Genomic DNA, 25,171 nt, shown 5'->3' with positions numbered 1-25,171 from the left:
CGGGTAATCAGGAGTGACTGCTTTATAGATACAGAGTTTCCTTTGAGGTGATGAATATGTCTCAGATGTTGAACATTACTAATCATCCAGGAAATGCAGATCAAAAGCACAGTGAGATATCACCTCACACCTGTCAGGATGGCTATTATCAAAAAAAGAGGCAACAAAACGTTGGCAAGGATGTGGAGAAATTGGAACCCTTGCACACTGTCGGTGGGAATGGAAAATAGCACAGAGGTTCCTAAAAATTAAAAATATGAATTAATGGAACTTCCAGACGATCCAGCAATCCCACTTCTGGGTATTTATCCAAAATAACTGAGTCAGAATCTCAAGAGGCATCAGCACAACACCCATGCTCACTCCAGCACTAGGCAGAACAGCCAAGAGGTGGAAGCAACCCAAGTGTCCACTGATGGAGGAATGGATAAAGAGAATGCGGGGCACTGACTCAACAGAATATTGCTCATGCGTGCCAAGTCGCTCCAGTCACGTCCGACTCTTTGCGACCCCACGGACTGCAGCCTTCAAGGCTCCTCTGTCGATGGGATTCTCCAGGCTAGAATACCAGAGTGTGTTGTCACGCCCTGCTCCAGAGGATCTCCCTGATCCAGGGATCAAACCTGCGTCTCTTACATCTCCTGCATTGGCAGGCGAGTTCTTTACCACTTTACCAAAGCCGGTTGGTGCTTCCCAGTGGAATATTATTCAATCTTTAAAAAGAAGAAAATTCTGCAGTATGCTTCGTGGACAAAACTTGAGGTTGTTATGCTAAGTAAAATAAGCTAGTCATAGAAAGACAAATACTACATGATTTCACTTATGTGAGGTATCTAAAACAGTCAAATTCAGGACTTCCAGGGGTGGTACAGTGGATAAGAACCTGCCTGTCAATGCAGGGGACATGGGTTCGATCCCTAGCCAGGGAAGATTCCACATGCTGTGGGGCAATTAAGCCCTCAAGCCACAGCTGCTGAGCCCGTGCTCCACAAGAGAAGCCGCCACAGTGAGAAGTCTGTACACCGCAAGGAAGGGTAGTCCCTGCTCATCTCAACTGAAGAGAGCCCCCGCGCTGGAACAAAGACTCAGCCCAGCCGAAAATAAATAAAATAAAATTGTTTTAAAATAGTCAAATTCATAAACTCAGAGTGGAATAGTGGTTGCCAGGCTCTGGACAGAGGCGGAAATGGGAAGTTACTAATAAACAGGCACAAAGTTCCAGTTAAGCAAGGAAAATAAGCTCTAGAGATCTGCTACACAACATTGTCTTTATAGTCAAAAATGATATTATACACTGAAAATTTTGTTAAGAGGGTAGTTCTCATGTTAAGTATTCTTACCACAATAAAATAAGAAATTTTTTCAACGTTTTGGAATTAGGTAGACGTGACATTTGCACAATTTTGTGCATATACAAAATACCACTGAACTGTACACTCCGAAATAGTTAACTTTATGTTATATGAATTTCACCTCATAAAAGAAGTACTGAGAGCATGTCCATGCATCCAAATGACTATCTCTCCCAAGCAAGTGCTACAGCGCAATCTAGGGCTCGAGCCTGCTCCTGTGTTCACGATTCAGTTCCTTCTTTGTGAATGCCAAATGACAAGGTTGTGGTTCAAATAAGAGAAGGGGTGTAAGGCGGAGAACGGAGCCAGCATAGCAGCCTGGACATGCCCAGTGCAAAAGCCTGGTCTCTCAGCAGTCAGGACTATGTTCATCCATGCGAACAGAGCAAAGCCCACCTCTGTGCCAAATTCCACAAGTGGGTTGAAGAGCAACAATGTGTAGATTTTGATAACACCATTATTTCAGCCTTATCTTTGATCAAACGAGCTAGCATTCCAGGTTATAAAGTGATGCTCTATTAAAACAGACAGTTGGGGGATTACTCATTGGCAGTTCAGGCTCAAATGTTAGTACAGTCAGCCAGCCACATCTTTGGGTTCTGCATCTTCAGAATATATTTGGGGAAAAAAAAAAAAAACTCCTGAAAGTTAAAAGAAACAAAACTTGAATTTGCTGTGTGCTGGCAACTTTTTACATAGTATTTACATTGCATTTACAACTATTTACATAACATTTACATTATATTAGGTATTATAAGTAATCTAGGGATGATTTAAAAGCTAGGGGAGGCTACGTATAGGTCATATGCAAATACTATGCCATTTTACATAGGGGCTTCAGGGTCTTTGTCTTCAGAATCCAACTTTGGAATCCATGGGGGTCCTGAAACCAATCCCACTGCCAAAGATGCTTCAGAGGGACAATTGTAATCAGAATTACCCCAAACCAGCCAGCCAGCCCCTTTTCTAAGGCCCCTCTGCACAGCAGGCACAAAAGACAGAAGCAGGGGAATCAGAAGGCGCCAGCTCTCGGCCATCAACCCAACAATGGCAATTTCGTTTCAGTTCACATCCTTCCAATTAAATTAACATTGTTCATCTGAAATGCGCTGGCTTTCTGGTTTTATTAGTTTCACTCTGGTTTTATTTCATGCTTGCTTTATAGTTATGTAAAAGCCATGTAAACATGTCTAAGGCACTTACACTTAATCTTATATTTGTACCTTTAAGTTACAGTTTAAGAAAATTCAAATAAACAAGTGAGGCTTTTTTTCCTTTAAAAAGCCACAAAAAAACACATACTTATGATTTCATTTATACAAAATGTCCAGAATAAGCAAATCTATAGAGACAAAAAGTAAACTTGTAGGGTGGGGAGTGATGACTAATGGGTACAAGGTATCTTTCTGAGCTGATGAAAATATTGCAAAATGAGACAGTAGTGAAAGATGTACAACTTTGTGAATACATTGAAAGCTACTGAATTGTAAACCTTAAATGCCTGAATTGTACAGCACGTGAGTTAAACCTCCATAAAGCTGTTTTTAAGAGTGGGGGAAGGGGAGTCGACCTATTACCCAGCTTTGAACAGCATTAAGCTAGAGAAGCTGAAGTTGAACGGTTCTATGAAGACCTACAAGACCTTTTAGAACTAACACCCAAAAAAGATATCCTTTTCATTATAGGGGACTGGAATGCAAAAGTAGGAAGTCAAGAAATACCCGGAGTAACAGGCAAATTTGGAATGCGGAATGAAGTAGGGCAAAGACTAATAGAGTTTTGCCAAGAAAATGCACTGGTCATAGCAAACACCCTCTTCCAACAACACAAGAGAAGACTCTACACATGGACATCAACAGATAGTCAACACCGAAATCAGACTGATTATATTCTTTGCAGCCAAAGATGGAGAAGCTCTATACAGTCAAAAAAACAAGGCCAGGAGCTGACTGTGGCTCAGATCATGAGTTCCTTATTACCAAATTCAGACTTAAATTGAAGAAAGTAGGGAAAACTGCTAGATCATTCAGATATGACATAAATCAAATCCCTTATGATTATACAGTGGAAGTGAGAAATAGATTTAAGGGACTAGATCTGATAGATAGAGTGCCTGATGAACTATGGAATGAGGTTCATGACATTGCACAGGAGACAGGGATCAAGACCATCCCCATGGAAAAGAAATGCAAAAAAGCAAAATGGCTGTCTGGGGAGGCCTTACAAATAGCTGTGAAAAGAAGAGAAGTGAAAAGCAAAGGAGAAACAGAAAGATATAAGCATCTGAATGCAGAGTTCCAAAGAATAGCAAGGAGAGATAAGAAAGCCTTCCTCAGCGACCAGTGCAAAGAAAAAGAGGAAAACAACAGAATGGGAAAGACTAGAGATCTCTTCAAGAAAATTAGAGATATCAAGGGAACATTTCATGCAAAGATGGGCTCGATAAAGGACAGAAATGGTATAGACCTAACAGAAGCAGAAGCTATTAAGAAGAGGTGGCAAGAATACACAGAAGAATTGTACAAAAAGATCTTCATGACCCGGATAATCACGATGGTGTGATCACTCATCCAGAGCCAGACATCCTGGAATGTGAAGCCAAGTGGGCCTTAGGTGATGGAGGTGATGGAATTCCAGTGGAGCTATTTCAAATCCTAAAAGATGATGCTGTGAAAGTGCTGCATTCAATATGCCAGCAAATTTGGAAAACTCAGCAGTGGCCACAGGACTGGAAAAGGTCGGTTTTCATTCCAATCCCAAAGAAAGCCAATGCCAAAGAATGCTCAAACTACGGAGCAATCGCACTCATCTCACACGCTAGTAAAGTAATGCTCAAAATTCTCCAAGCCAGGCTTCAGCAATGCGTGAACCGTGAACTCCCTGATGTTCAGGCTGGTTTTAGAAAAGGCAGAGGAACCAGAGATCAAATTGTCAACATCCGCTGGATCATGTTAAAAGCAAGAGAGTTCCAGAAAACATCTATTTCTGCTTTATTGACTATGCCAAAGTCTTTGACTGTGTGGATCACAATAAACTGTGAAATTCTGAGAGAGATGGGAATACCAGACCACCTGACCTGCCTCTTGAGAAATCTGTATGCAGGTCAGGAAGCAACAGTTAGAATTGGACATGGAACAACAGACTGGTTCCAAATAGGAAAAGGAGTACGTCAAGGCTGTATATTGTCACCCTGCTTATTTAACTTCTATGCAGAGTACATCATGAGAAACGCTGGGCTGGAAGAAACACAAGCTGGAATCAAGATTGCCGGGAGAAATATCAATAACCTCAGATATGCAGATGACACCACCCTTATGGCAGAAAGTGAAGAGGAACTCAAAAGCCTCTTGATGAAAGTGAAAGAGGAGAGTGAAAAAGTTGGCTTAAAGCTCAACATTCAGAAAACGAAGATCATGGCAACCGGTCCCATCACTTCATGAGAAATAGATGGGGAAACAGTGGAAACAGTGTCAGACTTTATTTTGGGGGGCTCCAAAATCACTGCAGATGGTGACTGCAGCCATGAAATTAAAAGATGCTTACTCCTTGGAAGAAAAGTTATGACCAACCTAGATAGCATATTCAAAAGCAGAGACATTACTTTGATGACTAAGGTCTGTCTAGTCAAGGCTATGGTTTTTCCAGTAGTCATGTATGGATGTGAGAGTTGGACTGTGAAGAAGGCTGAGCGCCAAAGAATTGATGCTTTTGAAGTGTGGTGTTGGAGAAGACTCTTGGGAGTCCCTTGGACTGCAAGGAGATCCAACCAGTCCATTCTGAAGGAGATCAACTCTGGGACTTCTTTGGAAGGAATGATGCTAAAGCTGAAACTCCAGTACTTTGGCTACCTCATGAGAAGAGTTGACTCATTGGAGAAGACTCTGATGCTGGGAGGGATTGGGGGCAGGAGAAGGGGACGACCGAGGATGTGATGGCTGCATGGCATCACTGACTCGATGGACATGAGTCTGAGTGAACTCCAGGAGTTGGTGATCGACAGGAAGGCCGGCGTGCTGCAATTCATGGGGTCGCAAAGAGTCGGGTACGACTGAGCGACTGAACTGAACTGAACTGAAGCTAGAGAAATCACAGAGAAATGAACACACCCACCTCTTCACGGCTTCCCTGTCAGGCCCACTCCACATCCCCGTCCCCCTATACTGTCCCCAAAGGGCTCTGGAGCCAGAAGAGGCTAAGAGGGAACCCTAAGTCACAAGCTAAGCCCTCCCTGGGTGAGCAGGTGGCTGCCCTAGGACACCACAACTCAGGATTCCTATCTCCTGAACAGTATTAAAGCACTGTTTTGAATTATTAAATTGGGAAAAACTTAAAAACAATGAATACAACCAGTGTCAGTAAGTATGCAGGGAATGTGATTCTTGTATACTTCAAAGGCAGCGTCAAGGGAGGATGCATGACAATAAAGATTCAGCATTTCAGCGACCCAACTGGCTGGGATTTGGGTAGAGGCAGGAGCACTCCAAAACTGAGCACAGGCAGCCCCCCTTCCTGGGTAGGCAGCTGCCATCCCCGCCCTCCACCCAAAAACGCTCAGCATAGCCTGCAGCGCAGGAGAGGGACCCTATCCAAGCATGCTGCCTGCAGCCAGCCTCAGCAAGGGGCAACTCTGCTGCAACAAGAAGGGAGGCCTCAGTCCATCTTCTGTCCACCCAGCAAACCTCCCTCTCTTTCGGCCTATCGCTTCCAGGGACACTTCACAGAGACAGGAAGAGGAAGCCCCTGCTGGCAGCTGCTGCGTAGGAGGCGCTGGGGAAGCCAGCGGGAGTGCACGTCTACCCATAACAGGCTGACCCCTTTTGTCCCAATGCTTTCCTCCTCTAGAAACCTGCCTGGAATTGACCACCTCCACAAAGCCGTCATTCTGTCTCCCCCAAAGGCTCACTGAGCCCCAGCTTGGAGCCAGAGGAGGGGGAGGAGTAGACACCGGTTTGCCTGGCCCAGGACCCCCTCCTCTGGGCCCTCAGCTCAGGGATGGCTCCCAGGGAAGGTATAGAACTTGGATAACTCTGCTGGCCACACTCCCAAAAAGTGCTAAGTGAAGAAGTGGGCCCCAGAGCCATGGACCAAGTGCAATTCTGTGTCCCCAAATTAAAACTACACAAATGCATACAGAGGCACAGAAAAGATGACTGGGGGGATACCCACAAACTGCTGACAGAGACACCTCGGGCCAAGAGAGGAAGTAAGGAATGGAAGGGCTTTCCCAATTCACTCCCTGTCTCTAGGAAGCTACCACCCGAATCCTTTGTAAAGATAACCACTTAATTTTTTTTTTAACTGAAAACATTTTCAAAAGCAGGGTAGATATCCATCAACTGGGAACTCGGTAAGCAAGCTATGGGCCCTACACACACTGGGATACATACCCAGCAACAAAAAAAGGAATACACTCCTAGAACACATGACAGGACACCACGTTGAGGACTCGCCTGGTGGCCCGCTGATTAAGAATCCGCCTGCCACAGAGAACAGACTTATGGACATGCGGAGAGGGGAGGAGAGGGTGAGATGTGCGGAGAGAGTAACAAGGAAACTTACATTACCATATGTAGAATAGATAGCCAGCGGGAATTTGCTGTAGGGGCTCAGGAAACTCAAACAGGGGCTCTGTGTCAACCTAGAGGGTTTGGGTGGGGAGGAAGATGGGAGGGAGTTTCAAAAGGGAGGGGACATATGCATACTTATGGCTGATTCAGGTTGAGGTTTGACAGAAAACGGCAAAATTCTGTGAAGCAATTATCCTTCAATAAAAAATTAATTAATTTTAAAAAAGAATCTGCCTGCCAATCCAAGGGATAAGGATTCAACAACCGTCTGGGAAGATCCCATATGGCTTGGGGCACCTAGGCTCTAGCGTCACAACTACTGAAGCCGCCGTGCTTGCTCCACAGTAAGAGAAGTCCCGCGATGAGAGGCCCATGCGCCACAGCTAGAGAGAAGCCCACACTCACTGCAACTAGAGAAAGCCCACTCACAGCAAAGAAGACTCCGTGCAGCCAAAAACAAATTGAAAAAAAAAAAGAACATCACGTTGAATAAAATAGGCAGAAATAAAAAATACCTATTAACTAGATGAGTCCACTTACGTGAAAATCTAGAAAAAAGCAAAACCAGAGTGACAGGAGATACCAGGCGTGAGAGCAACCACGGACTGCAGGGGAGCCCCAGGAAACTTCTGGGTGATGGAAGTGTGCCCACACTCGACTGGGGTGGGGGCTGCATGCCCATGACATTCGCCAACACTCAGCCAGCTGCACCTGTAGGCTAGGTGAATGCTATGGTATGCACACCTCAATAAAACTTAAGTGAGGGAGTCAGCACTTAATGGGGAAGCGGGTCTCCCTGGGAGTGATGAAAATGTTCTGGAACTTGACAGAGGTGGTGCCACACATTGTGAATGAACTCAGTGCCACTGTAGCTGTACTTCAAAATGGTTAATTTTACGTCAAGTGAATTTCACCTCGTTTTTTTTTAACTTTTTAAGTAGACAAGGGAAACATTATAATGCCCATATTGCAGATGGAAAAACTGGGCTCAGAGGAAGTAGTCAACTGCTAGTCCTGGGTTTATCCACCTGCACCTTAGACCTGATTTAGAGCCCAGGAGAGGTGAGAGAGTTGCTCTGGACATCTCCAGGAGGCTCTGCAATGCTGGGCCTCCACCTCCAGGGAGGGCTCTGGGCCTTTTTCTCTGGGGCATTTGAAAACCAGAGCTTCCCCACAGACCCCGGAGTGAGCCAGCAGTGCGGCACCCGCAGGGGCTCCTGAAGGCTGTGAACTCCATCAACAGACAGGGCTGCAGCCGTGGCAGGGACCGAGCATCAGCAAGAAAGTGGTCAAACTAAAGCTACAGCCAGGATGGGGGTGGGGATGAGCCCAATCAGATCCAGGCTGGATGAGGTCTTCTGGGCCCTGCCAGTCAGGGCCCTAGGGAGATAAGGAGTCAGCACCAACCTCAGGGACCCAGGAGAAGGCCTCAGCAACTACAAGACGGCAGTCAGAGTAGACACATCCACCAGCCTCTTTGTGACTAGCAGGAGAGGGGTTCACGCCTTTCTGAGTTCTGCAGGAAAAGAAAAGAGGAGGACAGGTTCCCCTCTGTGCTTTCTAAACAGAATCTTCAAAAACACCCAGTGGCCCCGTCCTCCACTCTGGGGAGGGCCCGGACAGAGGCCACCGCCTGCAGACATGCAGAGCCTAGAGCCCAGCAGCATGTAGAGGCCGGCAAAGCCCAGGGTCGTCTGAGGGCACCCACTTCTCTCCCCCCTAAATGCCCCTGCACCAGCCTCTTGGCAGTGGAGCCTGTTTCTCATGGGCGAGGGCGGGAAGCCCAGCCATGGACCCACAGCCGTCCTAGCACCACACCCTCCCTCTGCCTGGAATTTCCAAAAGCCCTGCTCCCTGGGAGCCCACAGGGTCAGGAGTGGCACACCCAGTTCCCAGATGCTCCCTACTGCCGGCCACGGGCATGGAGGTAACCCCAGATGCCCCGTGTCTCTCCTTCATCAGCGTGCTTCAGCTCCAGCCCCAGCAGGGGCTGAAAATCCAGTACACATGTCAGGTACAGAAAATAAAACAACTTCCAAGGTCCAGGCATTCCACTATCAGACATTCCTTAGGAGAAGTTTCAAAGGCCTCAGTTCATTCCTGAGAAAGGGGATCTGTTAACCCATAGGTATTTCAGCTAAGAGCAAAAATAGGCATGTTGATGCTGCAATGGGGGCAGTCTGGAGCCCCCAGGTCAAAAATGAGGGGTCCCAGGGAGGGCTGGCGGGGCTTTCCCAGTGGCTTAAATGGTAAAGAATCTGCCTGCAATGCAGGAGACCCAGGTTCAATTCCTGAGTCGGGAAGATCTCCTGAAGAAGGGAATGGCCACCCACGCCAGTATTCTTGCCTGAAGAATCCCATGGACAGGAGCCCAGCAAGCTACAGTCCATGAGGTCGCAAAGAGCTGGACACAACTGGACATGACAACTAACACACAGAGAGGGCTGGCAGGCCTTCATAAGAGGGCAGGGAGGTCTCCTGGAGAATGGGGAGACCGACAGCGAAATAGATTCCTTACAGTAAAAGGAGGGGCCTCTAGGCGTCTCACGTCCTAAGAGGGAGGCCAGGGCTGCCTCTGAGCCCAGTGTGGAACAGCAGATCACAGGCCGGGAAAGCTGAGCCTGGGCCCCACCCCAGGTCTGTGGATCTGCTCAAGTTCCCTAAACATGCCAAGATGCCACATCTCTGCATGGGTTGCTCATTCTGTTTGGGAAGCCCTTCTCATCCTTGTAAACTCTTGGCCATCCTTCAAAGCCCCCCTGAAGCATCACCTCGTGCCCAGGCAAGCCCTTCCCTCCCTTCAGCTCTGACCATAGCAGACACGGCCCCCAGCAGGTTCCAACGGTAGAATGTACACAGGTGCCTCTCTACCTGGCAGGGACTGAGTCTCACTCACCTTTGGTCCCCTGCACCTCACACTGAACCTGGGGCATGAAAGGCCAGGAACTGGAGCCAAGACAGCATCCCGGGGCCCTCTCACCTTGAGCCACTGCGCAAACAGCCTGGTCTCTGTGGTTTCACAGGCCTGTCGCTCTGCTGAGATCACTCTAATCATGATAACAGCAGCACCGAATGTTTACTGAGCACTTACTATGAGCCACACGTTACTGCGAGGGCACTCCATATGCTACCTCCTTTCATCTTTGTGACATTCTTCTAAGGGAGTTACTATTATTAATCCTGTTACACAAGGGAATCCGGCACAGAGAGGTTAAGTGAGTTGCCCAATGCCACAGAGCCAGTGAGGGAGGAAGCCAAAATTCAGACCCTAGTGATCTGGTTCTGGACCCAGTAATCTTAATCACTAAGATGTACTGCGGGTAGGAAGATGGTCAGTTGTCAGGACAAGCTCTGAGTGGAAGAGGAACTCGGGGGTTTTAAAGGCTAGTTCTCCCTGGGCCTTCTCTTTCCCTGGTCCCAACAGAAGACTTAGGAAGAACAGCAAGGCCTCTGCCCAGATCCAGCCTGCTGCTCCCAAGCTCATCCCTGTGCTGAGTGCCAGTTACAAGAAACACAAAAGGCCCATCTGCCAGCCCCTTGGCCCAGACTGGGGAGGTACACAGCTGTCCACTGGGAGGCAGAGCCATAATTTGGGGCTATTCTTAGCAAACCACTGGCTCCCCTCCCAGAGGCCAGCAGGCCAGGCCCGAGCTTCATACAGCCTCCTGCAAGCGTGGAGAGGTCCCACAGGGCTAAGGAGTGACTGCGGGGTGAGAGGGGAGAACAAAGCCCTCGAGCTTTCAAATCAGAGGTGCTGGCCTGCCTACCTTCCCAGGGCTTGGCCACCTGGCTGCTGACCAGCTCTGGGGAGTCCTGGCCACAGAGCAAGTCCAGTCACCAAAGTTCCACCAACAGGGCTCACTCTGTGCCAGATCCTGGGCCACACACTTTCCACTCACATTAAACCCTCGCCACACCCAAAGGGTGAGGGGTTACTGGCCCCATTTAAAGATGAGGGGTTGCACTTTAAAGATGAGTTAGTTAAGACATTGAGTAACTTGCCCAGGTAACACAGTGAGTCAGTGTTAGCTGTATCTCCCATCTCCAGGTTGGGCCAGAGCCAAATGGTGGGGCGGGGCCCTTCCCTGTCCAAGTCCAGGGTTTGGGGGAGGGACAGTCCACACTAGAGAGCAAAGGTCTCACCAAAGATCCAGCTCAAGTCTATTCTTTCTCTCCCCCCTGCCCCCTGGGACTGTCCCTTCCCTGCAAGAAACCCTCAGGTTTAGGCTAAGAAGGAGAGTCCCCAGCAGGTTCCTCCCCTATCCCGGCCGCACAGTCTCACTTCAGAAGTTGTGCAGACCCAGAGGAGATGAACCTCAAAGTTCAAGGAGCCCCTGCCGGTGCTTAAGGCATGCGCCCAGCCCTTAGAGAATAGGGAGGTCAACGAATTCTCAGGCTTAAACAGAGGATCCTGAGCCCTTTGGGGTCTCCAAACCCCAAAGCAGGAGTCTAGAAATGAAGCCACACCACTCAGCACCTGCACAGCCACTATCCCAAACAAGTCACCTTTCAGCCACCGCTGCCACACAGAGTCACAGGAATAACTCAACAGTGCCTGCCTTGGACTACATCTTGGTTGTTGCTGTTTGGTCACTAAGTTCTGTTCAACTCTTTGTGACCCCATGGACGGCAGCACGCCAGGCTTCCTTGTCCTTCACTATCTCCTGGAGTTTGCTCTAACTCATGTCCATTGAGTCAATGATGCCATTAACCATCTCATCCTCTGTCACTCCCTTCTCCCCCTGTCCTCAATCTTTCCCAGCATCAGGGTCTTTTCCAGTGAGTCAGCTCTTCATATCAGGTGGCCAGAGTAGTGGAGTTTCAGCTTCAGTATCAGTTGATTTCCTTGAGAATTAGCTGGTTTGATCTCCTTGCTGTCCAAGAGACTCTTGAGAGTCTTCTCCAGCACCGCAGCTCTCGGTGCCCACCTCTGACTGTGTTCTGCCTTCTGCTGCCGGTGACTCAGCAGGTTTAAGTGTCTGCATTTCAGGTGTTCACAGCCAACTCCACGTCTGCCCAGGGATTCAAGCCACATCCATGTGGCTCCATGTCTCCCATCAGTGAATGTCAGCTCACATCCCTGTCTATGCTCCTCTGAGCCCACCAACACGTCTGTCCACTTTTGCCAGCCAAGTCTCCATGATGGCATAGATCTGTCTATACGGTATCTGCAGCCCATTCGTTGTCCCCGCTTGTCTGTTCACACTGTCTGCCCCTGCACGTGTCTGTGCCCTGAGTTGCTTGCCCACCTCCACTGTCTTCCTGTGTCTGCCCTCATGTCCACTGTATCCAGTTCCTCACCGGCCCAGCCCACGCAGCTATAAACCTGAGCACGTTGGCACACATCTCTGCCCACACCAGCATTCCCCACCTGTCCCTGGGTGACCCCATGGGCGCCACCTGTTTGGAGGCAGGTGGGCACGTGTCCACCCAAGTACTCACAGTGCCAGCCAAGGGCTAAAGGGTAAGCTCAGCAACTCCCACTCCCAGAACAGTGTCCAAGGCCACAGGCACGAGCTCACTGCTCCAGGACATCTCGACAGGGATGATGGGGGAGGGAGCAGAGCCCGAAGCACAGCAGAACCTCAGAGGTGAAGTCAGAGATGTCCCAGGTATCACTAACCTCAAGCCAGTTCTGCCGGGTCTGTCCACTTCCAACACCCCAATTTCAACCCCAATGGCCAACGAGAGGAAGACTGTCCGTCTGCACTCACAGGAAATGGTGCCTGGCTCCAGCCTGCCAAGCTCATCCCCAGCCCCCAGAGACAGAGGCTCTTCAGAAAGGAAGTGAGGACTTCCTCCTGTAAGGCTGGATCTAGACCCCAAGCCTCAGAAGCCCCAGGGAAGCTAGGAAGGTCCTATGGTCAGCCTGACCCCAGAAACCAAATGTAATTCTCCTGAAGTCCGGAATAGCTTCAGTCAGCAGGAAAAAAAAAAAACAACACCAACAATTGGGAGGGGGGCTGGGGCACATTTCTGCTGCTCCCTGTCCCTGGAGGCGGTGAGAGGGCCTAAGCATCAGGGTAATCAGAAAAGAAGGGTATGGAGGCAGAACAAGAATATTTCAAACATATTTGCATGGCTGCATGAGAACAGCATCCCAGCTTCCCTGGCAGTTACAGCCTGTGTCACTCATTCAGCAATTAATCATGTGTATTCTCTTGGCATTTCCACTGTTACTATTAGTCCTATAGTAACGAAATTTTTCTGTGTTTACGCCTTGCATCCCACCCCCCTCACCGCCCCCCACGGGGTTGCACAGAGGGGCTAAGCCACCTAAGTGGAGAACCCTCCAACCCCTTCCACCACTCCCATCCTCCTTGGCAGAGCCCAGTGCCTGGCATTTAAGAGATGCTCTCGGGGGTCCAGGCTGCTCTGCAGGAAGCCAAGGAGTTGTTGCTTGGAACTCTGGTGGAGAGAGCAAGAAGCTGGAAGCTTCCTGAAGTCAGGGGAGCTTTTCTTCCATTTCTGACTCCCTAAGAGGTAATAACATGTTCCAATCGTCCTGGATGTTTTTAAGAGTCTAGGGCAGCCCTCTCCCTGACACTGCACTCCGCTTTCTGACACGCCGCCTGCCCCTTCAAGAAAAACCTCTGAAGATGAAAAAAGGGCTCCCCTGGGAGACCCAGGCCTACAGAAGGCAAGAACCAGATGCGGCCCAACATCAAAGCTTGCACCCACTGGGATCTCTGGACTCTTCCCAGTTCCATGGACCTCAAGCGCCTAAAGAGGAGCCCAGGGACCTCAGGTGTGGAACATGAGGCTGCTTGCCTCGCCGCAGCTGCACAGGAAGCCCAGCTCTCAGGTCTCACCCGAGAACCAGCCATCAAGGGTGGAGGCGTCGCCATCCCACATCTACCCTAGCCGGAGAGAAAGCTCCTGGAGAAAGTGCGTAGCCCAGAGCCGGACAGATAGAACGCCTCAATAACTCCTGTTTAAAATGTGTGGTTCCGCTTCTCTCCCAGGCACCGATCCCGTGCGGGTTTCGTTGAGGGGGCCAGGCTCTCTCCTCTCCACAGAGCCCAGGGAGGCTTGTGACCTAGGGGATGGGGAGTGGGTGGTCGGAGCAGCCCCGGCCCGGGAGTACCGAGAAGAGTCCCTCAGCAGCCCTCCCTCGCCCGCCCCGGGTCCTGACGCGTCGGTACCTGCCAGCCCGCGGCTCCGGGGGGCATCCGCGCTCCTGCGGCAGGCGCGCGGCGCCCGAACTGCGGGCACCGAGTTAGGCAGCGGCGGGTCGCGCCGGGTACTGGCTCCGGCTAGCTCCTCCCAACTTCCCCAGCCCATCCGTGGGCAGAGGCGGCTCCGGAGGCTGGCAAGCCGGGCGCGACGAGGCGAGGGCACAAGCGCAGGAGGCCGCGCTCGCCTGAGCAGAGAGCCGCGCACCCCAGCAGGAGCGCGCCGCTCGGCTCCCGGTGCCCCGCGACCCCCACGCCGGGGGCGGACCCGGCGGGGCCGCCAATCACCGCGCCCGCCGTCGCCCAGCCAGCCAGAGCCCCGGCCCCAGCCGCCGAGGGGGCGGGGGTCTCGGATTTAAAGGCACACTCACCAAGCAGCGTCCGGACTGGCATTCCAGAGCCGCTGCTGCCAGGGGGAGAGGGAACGGCTGGCCCCACCTTTCTCGGCCCCGCTTCCTCCCTCCGCCAGCCCACCCTCCGCCTAGGAGGAAAAGTTTGGGGCGGGGGAGACCGCCTGGGAAACCAGTTCCGCTTCCCTTGTCATGAGTTCGGCTCTTTCTGGAAGAAACCCAAACCCTACATCCAGCCTCCCTGGCAGGAGAAAGAAGCAAAAGCTCTCGGCGCCACACCCCCGTCCAGACTCCAGCTCCCCGGGAGATCGGCGGGCCCTCGCCGCTCTCTGCTTTTTAAAGCCAAGCCAAGCCTCTGCGGGCGCCGGAAGAATCCTCGCTGTGCTGTGCAACCTGAGCTAGGCAACTGCTCTCTCTGGACCTCGCCACCACGGGAGTCAACGGTTAGCCCTTAAAGAGCAGACTGTCCGCTCAGCTGTGGGCTTCTCCCAAACCTTGGACACCCTCAGTACCCGGAGACACAAAGCGAAGAACCCGGCAGAAACTTCGGAAGGGGAGAGGTCCCTTTGTCCCCACCCATGGCTCCCTGCAGTGACAGGCACAATCCTAACCCCCAGGGGGGTCTGTCCCCGGCTCCCATGACCGGGGGAGGCAGTCCAGCCTGGCCCACCGAAACGCCCCAGCAGTCCCTGCCAGCCCTCCGCGGGTGCGCGCCTCCAAGTGAACGCTGGTGCATTCACTCTCACCACTGTTTTTCTGAAGGAGACGAAATTGGTTGTGGTTAGTGAGTCACTTGCCCCTTCTCTCTGCTCTGCACTGGGGACCTGCGTCTTCCTCACCTGTCACTCCCGGCCTCGCCCACAATCAGGGATGGAGTGGGAGTCAGTGAAGTCCAGGTTTGCCCAGGGATGAAGGTAGTGCAGGCCTGCCCTCTCTCCAAAGTCAGGCCAGAAGGCACTGGGCTAGGAGAGGGACATGCAGGCCCTGCAGCCCCTGTGAGCCCTAAGAACAAAGACAGACAAGAGGAATGGCTGTTATGTATGGTGCTCTTACCAGGCCTCCAGCACCTAGGTCTCAAGTACTTCACTGGGTCATTCTAAGAGATGACTACTTTTATTACCCCTCTTTAAATGTGAGGGCTTCCTCCTGTCCCATCCAAGGTGTGTGAAGAGGCGAGGAGCAGAGGAAGCCCAGGAGTGGCCTTGGGAAGCAGATCTACCTTCAGAGACCAGTAGAGCAAGGCTCAGGCTGATACATACCTTACTGCCTGTATGGTCTGTGACATAATCTGTCTTCAAGTCCCTCAGCCAGAGGACAGCCTGTCCTCCTTCAAAGTGTTGACAAGTCAGGGAGCTGGGGCCTGTGGTGCCCTGGTGTGGTGCGTGGCACACTGTGGCTCCATCCTTAGGCACTGCTCCCTTCCTAACTCTTCTGCACAACCTCACAACCCCCACTCCCTGCCCCTGCAGATTCCCCATCTGATGCCCTGCCATACTGAGGGTGCTGTTGCTGTTGTTCAGTTGCTAAGTCATGTACAAATCTCTGTGACCCCATGGACTGCAGCATGCCAGGCTTCCCTGTCCACTATCTCCCGGAGTTTGCTCAAACACATGTCCATTGAGTCGGTGATGCCGTCCAACCATCTCATCCTCTGTTGCCCGCTTCTCCTGCCTTCAGTCTTCCCAACATCAAAGTCTTTTCCAGACTTTGCATCAGGTAGAAGGTGCTGAGTTCCAGGATAATGTGCCCTTGCGGCAAGGACCATGGTAGGGGTGTGCCTGTGTACTGAGGCTGTGCTTAAGCACACACCTATACGCATACACACATGCACACTCATCCCTCCTCCTCCCTCAGGTGCTGGGATCCGTGGCTGGCTGCCTCTCTAGACTGAGCTCCGGGAGGATAGAAGTCCATGTCTGAACTGTCTTTTGGTCCCTAGCACAGTGCCTGGCACACTGGTCATTCATTCGTTTGTGTTCACCATGCACACAGTAGGTGTTCTTGTTGAATCAAACAAAAAGCCCAGGACAGAGAATCACAGCCCTTCTGGCTCCTATGGACAGCCTCCGGGCTCAGCTGATAGACCCCAGAAGGAAAGGGATGAGGGTTTCAAGTTTATCCCAGAGACAAGTACAGATGATAAGATGTATAAGTACAAGTACAGATGGTGTCCAGTCCACAGTGTCCAGCCTCACCAAGCCACCCTCGGCCTCTAAGGTTCTGCAAAGTCCCTGCTCAGAGCAGCATCATAGGGGTTCCCCACAACCACAAGAGAACCTGCAGGCTTTCTTCCTTCCCCACCCCCTACCCCTGGCACCTGGGAGGGGGACGGGGACTGAATGTTGAAGAAGAGAAAAAAGGAAAGGACACAGCAGCCCTAGGTATACCCAGAAGAAGCCACTCTGCCTTTGGTCTCCAACCCCAGGCAGAAGGGAAGAATCAATTGAGCCAACACTCTCAGTGCAGACCGCCACAGAAGCCCCTGGAGTGGTCTGGACACTCAGAGCAGAAGCGCAAAATTCCCTGATAAAGAATCAATGGTCCCAGAACAGGATCTCAGAAACCAGATGGCTCAAGACCCACCCTTCCTCACCCGGCACCCCCACCAGCTCTGCCACCACCCACCTCCAGATGCACAAAACACCCAGAACACCCCCTTATCATCTAAAGTGGGGGCCCTGCAACAACCGTCTGCTTGCGTGTAAACACATGTATCCACACATACGTACTTGTGTATGTTTGCAGGGATGTGAATGAGAGACATGCAGAGAATGTGCATGTTTGTGTGGGTATGTCTAGCGGGCATGAGTGTGGATGTCCAAGTGAGCATGTGTGTGTATGTGGGCAAGTGTAGCACACACATAGACTCACCCACCACCATCCGAAACCAGGCAAGCTGCTAGTGCAAAGGGTAGTAAACCACCCCATTACTCACGCTTCCAAGAGAATCACCAGTGGCCATCCACAGCCCCTCTGCCCAGGCAAGCAATTCCCAAATTCAGTCCCTGCAAAGAACCATAAGCTGTGCAAACATCCAGTTTCCTTGTGGGAACACTCAAGCCAAGAATTATTTCCTGACAGGCAGAAACAATTCGCTGGAAAGCAGAGGAGCTGGGTTCAAATCAACAGAGATGAGACTTGACAAAAGACGAGAAACAGGCCCTACTGCTCTTTCTGCTCCTCACTGCGTGCCAAGCCCGCCACAGGCTGGGGGACACTGGGCCCAGGGAATGGATAAAGTCAGGGAGGGTGCTGTTCTGGCTCTGCTCCCCCGTATTGCCAAGACTGGGACCCACATGGGCCCTCCAGGACAGGTGTCTTGGAACCTGCGTTCTCCCCTGAGAGCCAGGTGGTCTCTGAGCCCCAACACAGAACCCTTCCCCTTTGCCCTGGCTGCCCCTCCAGGCCCACTGTCCCACCACCAGCATCCAGCAGCCCTCCGCTGTTCGGGCCCTTCCCTCTGCCGTGCAGGGCTGAGACCCAGGCTCTGAGGAGGGCTGACTTGCCCTGGACCTAACCTTGGCAGTTTTACCACCAAGAGACCCCTCCCCTAAAAGTCACCATATTTCTCCAAGTCTTCTTTTCCTCGTTTGTAAAATGGTATGAAGAGCTGTTCATGCCTCCAGAAAATGTCTGGAAGATTAAAGGAGAGCCTGGCTCTCAGCCGGTGCTCGCACTCGGCCGGAGCTCACTGACTAAAGCTATTGTTATCATTATTGTTATTACCACCTGAACTCACACTCTGACCCAGTCTCAAACCTGCCAGGGCTAAGAGGCTCTTCGAGGCTGAGTTCAGGTTATTCCTCCTCCAGGCATCCTTCCTTGTTCCCAGGATCTCGGTTTGCTCCGGACTCCTTCCCCCTCACCTCTAGGCAGGAAGCTGGGACCTGAGCATTCCTACTTGGCACAAGATACATGGCCAATAATTGACATTATATTAATAATTATCAGCAGGATTATTAATTTCATTGGTTGGCTTTCCTTTGGGTCTAGGTCCAAGGATAGTATCTCCTATCTCCCAAATTCACACACTAGGTTCAAACTTTTTTGACAGAGATTCAATGTAAGAAATACATTTTAGGGTATAAATCCAGAAAAATCAAAACTCTAATTTGAAAAGATACGTACACCCCAACGTGCACAGCAGCGCTGATTACAATAGCCAAGACATGGAAACAACTCAAGTGCCCATCAACAAACATTTAGGGACTTCCCTCGTGGTCCAGTGATTAAGAATCCGCCTGCCAATATGAGGACACGGGTTCAATCTCTGGTACAGGAAGATCCCACAAGTTGTGGTGTAGCTAAGCCCTGGCACCACAAATAGAGAAGTCCCAGCTCACTACAACAGTGAGAAGCTCACTACAGCAATGAAGACCCGTATGTGCGTGCCCAGGCGCTCAGGCGTGTCTGACTTTTTGCAACCCCGTAGACTGTAACCCATGAGGCTCCTCTGTCCATGGAAGTTTTCAGGCAAGAATCCTGGAGTGGGTTGCCATTTCCTCCTCTGGAGGAATCCCTCTTCCTGACCCAGGGATTGCACCAGAGTCTCCTGCATCTCTTGCCTGGGCAGGAAGATTCTTTACCATCGAGCCACCTGGGAAGCTGACAAAGGCCTAGCACGGTTATAAAATAAATTCAAAAAATTTTAAAAAAAACCCAGACATTTGGCTTAAGAAGATGTATACTTATACAATGGAATATTACTCAGCCATAAAACAGAATGAACAATTGCCACTTGCAGCAATGTGGATGGAATGTTATACTTAGTGAAGTCAGAAAAAGACAAATACTGTGCAATACCACTTATACATGGAATCTGAAATATGATACAAGCGAACCTATACACAAGACAGAAACAGACGCACAGACACTGAAAACAAACTTACGGTGACCAAAGTGGGAGGGAGAGAGGGACAAATTAAGAATATTTGTTTGAATAACAGATTCAAACTACTATACACAAAATAGATGAGCAACAATGATCTACTATATTCAACATCTTATAACCTATAGTGGAATAGAATCTGAAAATATATATATATAGCTAAATCACTTTGCTGTATTAATACAAGATTATCATGGCCTATAACCAACACAATATTGTAAACCAATTATACATATGTATATACACATACAAATATATATACACGTATCTATGTACTGTATATATGTATATATATATATTTAGTTTGGGACCACCAGCTACACAGAGACATAAATATATAAAAAATGCTTAGCTTTACTACATGTGATGCACGCTGATACTTTCTAATGTATCCTATCCTGTTTCTTTTTGTTTTTACTGATTACAGTGCACAAAACTGATTTTATCTGTGACCTGCAGCTGGAAAATGCTTCAAAGAACAATAAGGTCCCGAGGGCAAGAGAACCTGGAGGCCTACCTCAGCACCACTCAGAACCTGACTAAAGAGTGCCCAGGACAAGTGGAAGGAGGGTGATTCTATCTCCAGAACATTCCTCAAGTACTGCAAAGAGAGTGCTCCATCAGAAGAAAAAGAGAGAAAAGGGAAAAGGAATCCTGGTTCATCCATTCAACAGATATCCCATTCATTCACTGTCAGTCAACGAACATTTACAGAGCCCCTTCTCTATTCCAAAACCTTGGCCTTGAGCAGTGAATGAGGCAGACAAGGTCCTGCCTTCATGAGGCTGACATTTTAGTAGAGTGGGGGCAGGGGATACAATAAAGAAGCAAATATTAATAACAACAGAAGCAAGATCATTCCCAAGTGACTTAGCTAGGAAGAAAATAATACAATAGAATAGTAAAGAAAAGTGTGCTGGGGGGGCCGTGTCTCCAACCTCAGGTACCCATGATGCATCCCTCACTCACCTGAGCTGTTGATTGGTTGAGGGACCTAAATGGGATGATGACTTCAAAGTACTTGGCACTGTCCTGGCACAGAGCGGCTTTTATGCTCATCATTATTGGATGGATAACCATGGTTGAAGGCAGGCTGTGATAATGTTCTGCAAAGTGTAAGGTTGAACTGGGGTTCAGAGGAGGATGAGGGGACAGTGCGGGCTACAGCGCAAGCCCAGGACCCACGCATGTGCTGACCTGTCCCTCTGCACAGCCCAGCTGGCTGGTCTCTCCCCGTTTCCCAAGCCACAGCTCCCTACTTCCACCTCCCCGCACAGTTCAGCCCAGCCCAGTTGGAGCTGTAACCTCTCAAGGCTGGGGCACTGAAAGTTAACTTCTTTCCTTCCCAAGCCACACAGGGACAGATACCTAGCAGCCTCCACCACCCTACCCTACACCTCTGTAGACTCTTGCTGATCAGGCCACACCTGCCCGGGGAACATGGGTGCTGACTCCCAGCAAGACAGCACAGGAGTAGAGATCTGAAGCCCAGCCCCAGGACATGCTGAAGGCTCTGGGTCTGTTCAGTGGGGGCAGAGACGGCTCAGCGGCAGGACACTGTCTTCTGGTCCCCACGGGGCTATCAGGAAGAGAGTGAGGATTTGCCTCAGGTGAGCTGCTCAAGGATCTGAGCTCCAAGCAGCAATGTTGAGTACCTACTATGTGCCCGAACCTGGGCTCAGGGAGAAGACCCCACTTTGCCAGAGGTGCTCACAGGTCTGCAGGGCAGGCAGACCAGTAAACTGATCTTTCAAAATGATGTTTCCTGCAGGGTAGAGTGGGAACTGGGGTACTGGGGATCAAGCTAGTTCAGACTGGAAGTGGATGTCCTACCAGCTCAGTGATGTAAAGAGATCTGTTTTGACTTTGACATCAGACAGACTTGAGTTTGAATTCCAGTTCTGCCACTTCTGAGCTATATGAACTCAGGCAAGTTTTCTGAGCTTTTATGAGCCTCTGTTTCCATATCTAGAAAATGAGGATTGGGACTTCCCTGGCAGTCCAATGGTTGAGACTCCGCACATCCACCACAGGGGACTCGGGTTAGATCCCTCGGTTAGGAAGATCCCCTAGAGAAGGAAATGGCAACCCACTCCAGTATTCTAGCCTGGGAAAGCCCATGGACAGAGGCGCCTGTCCATGGGGTCGCAAAGGGTCAGCCATGACTTAACGACTAAACAACAGGGAACTAAGATGCTGCATGTTGCATGGTGAGGCCAAAAAAAAAAATCTTATAAAATGAGGATAGTCATACACATTTTGATAAGATTTTGAGATTAGGTTGGAGAAGGAAATGGCAACCCACTCCAGTACTCTTGCCTGGAAAATCCCACACCAGGTTCCTCTGGTAGATTACAGTCCATGGGGTCACAAAGAGTCAGACACGACTAAGCAACTTCACTTAAGATTAGGTGAACTAAAAAAAAAAAAAAGATTAGGTGAACTAACCAACTCAAAACCCTTACTAGCTGTCCAAGAAGAAGCTCAGTAACATAACAGTAGTTATGGCTGCTAGCATCATCAGAAGATCCCCTCCAAGGACTTTCCTGATGGTCCAGTGGTTAAGACTCCGAGCTCCCAAGGCAGGGGGCCCAGGTTTGATCCCTGGCCAGGGAACTAGATCTCATATGTCGCAATTAAAACCTAATGTAACCAAGTAAATAAAAAATAAATATTAAAAAAGAGAGGGAGAAAAGAAGATCCCCTCCAAGGTGTCTCCCTCTGCCTTCACCTCCTCCCTTCTCCCCCTCCCCTACTTGCATAGTGCCTCCCAAACACGCAGAGAATCCCCTCCCCCACTGCTATCAGTAAGAAGTGCCCAGTGGCCTTCTGCCGGGTCTCACTGCAGAATCCCAGGCCCTGGGCATTGAAACTAATGAGGCGGGGTGGGATGGAGGGGGCCGCAAGGGGGTCTGCCAAACCTTGCAGCAGGAAGACCATCCATCCCTGAATAAACAGGCTGTCACCCCTTCCCTCCCACTCTCCCTCTCCCTTAAATAACCCAGATCTGTTGCCCAGTTGTATCCAAGCAACACCACTCAGGCTCCCAAGGATGTCTCTCTCTGTCAGAGCCATTTGTGAAGATGCTGCAGGGGAGGGGGGCGGGGCAGGGGTCAAGGGAGCCACAGCGGCCTGGCAGCATCTTCCCAAGGCCTTCGTATGGCAACGAGACCCTGGTCCCCACGAACAGAGCTCCTGGGCTGACCCCTCACCAGATCAGTGGGCAGGGAGGTGTCTTGCTTACCAGCAACATTCCAGAAGAGGCCAAGACCTCCCAGACACACAGGGAAGATCCCAGACTCCCTAAAGCTTGGGACACATGGGAACTAGGGAAGGGCCTTGGCAAGAAAATTGGCCCAGGCCCAGACTTCTGAGGTCTAGTCTTGGTGCCAACATTCACAGGCTGTGTTTTTCCAACCAGGTCACCCACCCTCTCTAAGCCTCAAAGAAATCTTTATGCCAAAAGAGGATAGGGAAGGGACACGCTCACACTTTTTGATAGCATCTGTCCACATGACGCATGCACAGACTCTTCGCCCCAGCAATTCCACGTCTAGGAATTTAGCCTAGAGATGTGCCCACACAACCAAGATTAACAACCGCATAGAGTTATTCCTCGTTTGAGATGGTGCAAGATTGGAAACAAGTGATGAGTTTGCGGACAGAGAGATGATAGGCTGGATAAACTCTGGAACACCCAGGAAACTGGAAATGCCATACAGATATTTGAAAACACGAGGCAGATGTATGCGGGCTGACAGAAAATGATCTCTAGAGCTGGGAGTGAAGTTCAGGAGTGGACACTGACAGAGACAGTGGGGGCGCTGTAGTCTGGACGGTGGTGCCGGAGCCAGTCCTGGCATCCATCTCTAAGGGAATAGATAAGTCACACAGACTCCAGCCACAGAATCCCATTCAACAGAAACACCCAACAATCCAGGTGCACACACAAAAATGTGCAACGAGCTTGAAAACAGTATCCTGTGATAAAATAGTAGAGCTGGATTAGCCATACAATACCCATTGATGTAAAGTAACCACGGTCATACACAGAAAAATCACCATAGTTTTTTTTTTTTTTTTGAATGAGAATGTGTACATTAGGCAAAAACGTTTATCAGACACGCTACCACAGGCACCTATGAGAAAAAGGAATGTGAGGAAGGGGACACAAAGCAAAGAGGACTGTAAGAGAAAGGCCTTGCATGTACTGATGATGGTATTTTAAGGAAATTTACTTACTCAACTCTGCAGCTGAGGTGAGAAGGAAGGAGAGACGCAGGGAGGGAGGAGAGAAAATTGAAGGACAGAGTCTCATATTCTAGCACCTAAGGAGCTGCATAGATATTGCCCCTCAAGGTCCACTGGGATTGGTTCCAAGACCCACTGGGTATCAAAATCTGCAGATGCTCAGATCCCTTATATAGTAACAGCCATATCAGCTGTACACACAGTACTATCAGCTCATGCGGATACGGACGGTTGCCTATTTGTATGTACACACATAAACTACAGTTGGCCATTGACACAGGGGTCTGAACTGCAGGGTACCACTTATATGTAGATTTTTTTTCCATGAATACATACTACAAGATTCATGGTTGGTTGAGTCTGGAGATGGAGAACAGGGGATACCGCTAGGGGCCGGCTATAAATTAAATGACACTACGATTTTTGACTGCAAGGAGGTGGGCACTCCTAACCTCTGCAATGTTCAAGTCAACTGTACATTAAATGTCTCTGAAGGACAGATAAGAAATTGGTGATTTTAGTCACCTCCAGGGATCTGGGGCTTCCCAGATAGCTCAGTTGGTAAAGAATCAGCCTGCAGTGCAGGAGACCCCAGTTCAATTCCTGGGTTGGGAAGATCCTCTGGAGAAGGGATAGGCTACCCACTCCAGTATTGCAGGGCTTCCCTTGCGGCTCAGCTGGTAAAGAATCTGCCTGCAATTCAGGAGACCTGGGTTCAATCCCTGGGTTGGGAAGATCCCCTGAAGAAGGGAAAGGCTACCCATTCCAGTATTTTGGCCTGGAGAATTTCATGGATGTGTAGTCTGTGGCTTGCAAAGAGTCGGACACAACTGAGCGACTTTCATTTTCTTTCCAGGGAACTGGGTGGCTGGAGGGAAGCTTTTCACTGCATACCTTCTTGTGCATTTGAATTCTGTTCCACATGAATGTGTTATCCTACTTTTAAATAATGACAACAATTCTCAGCTGATAGGTTTGTATACATGAGGTTAATCCCTGGAAGGCTACCAAAGATGCTGGGAAGAGGGCTCAGCCCTTGTAGGATAGTTGAGGCCTGGGGAAGGGAAGCAGGAGGCTTGGGGAGGAGAATCAGACCTGCCCTCCACTCACTATCCTTTTGTAGTTGTTTTGTTTTTTTTAAACCCTGGGCATCTATGATAAAGTCTAATAATTGTCATTTTCATAATTTTTTTTTGTATGTGCCATGCAGCTAGTGGGATCTTAGTTCTAAGACCAGGGATCAAACCTGGGACCTTGGCAGTGAGAGTGCAGAGTTCTAACCACTAGATCACCAGGGAATTTCCTCATAAATGTCATTTAAAATTTTCATTTTGAACACTTTATATATGCACAAAAGTAGAAAACAGCATAATCGACTCTATATACCCACTATCACATATGACAGTTATCAAGATTCTGCCACACTTGCTTCATTTACCATTAGCTTTTTTTTTCTCTTTTGGTTTTCTTTCTGGAGTATTTTAAAGCAACCCCCAGATATCACACAATTTCACTCCAACCTCCATCAGAATATGATGGATAGAATAAACACATCTTAAAGACATAAAGTCTCAGAGGCCAGACCTAG

General features: G+C 49.8%; 1 protein-coding gene across 5 annotated transcripts in view; it reads right to left on the bottom strand.

Moving 5' to 3' along the window:
• Nucleotides 1–14,524, bottom strand: part of PALD1 (phosphatase domain containing paladin 1) — an 88,110-nt gene extending 73,586 nt beyond the window's left edge. For 2 of the 5 annotated variants that reach the window (XM_027962460.2, XM_060406589.1), the window contains exons 1-2: nucleotides 14,466–14,524; nucleotides 8,327–8,435 (exon numbers count right to left, since the gene is read on the bottom strand). The gene's annotated coding sequence lies outside the window, so the exon portion shown is untranslated. Of the gene's footprint in view, nucleotides 1–8,326; nucleotides 8,436–14,064; nucleotides 14,353–14,465 lie in introns of those variants that run through there. The other 3 variants (XM_042240759.2, XM_027962462.2, XM_027962463.3) reach the window with 3 other exon arrangements.
• Nucleotides 14,525–25,171: the final 10,647 nt, after the last annotated feature.

This window comes from Ovis aries, chromosome 25, assembly GCF_016772045.2.
Source record: "Ovis aries strain OAR_USU_Benz2616 breed Rambouillet chromosome 25, ARS-UI_Ramb_v3.0, whole genome shotgun sequence".
NCBI classification, from domain to species: domain Eukaryota; kingdom Metazoa; phylum Chordata; class Mammalia; order Artiodactyla; family Bovidae; genus Ovis; species Ovis aries.
The sequence above is the reverse complement of the archived record's forward strand: the minus strand, read 5'-3'. Positions and strand labels throughout refer to the sequence as shown.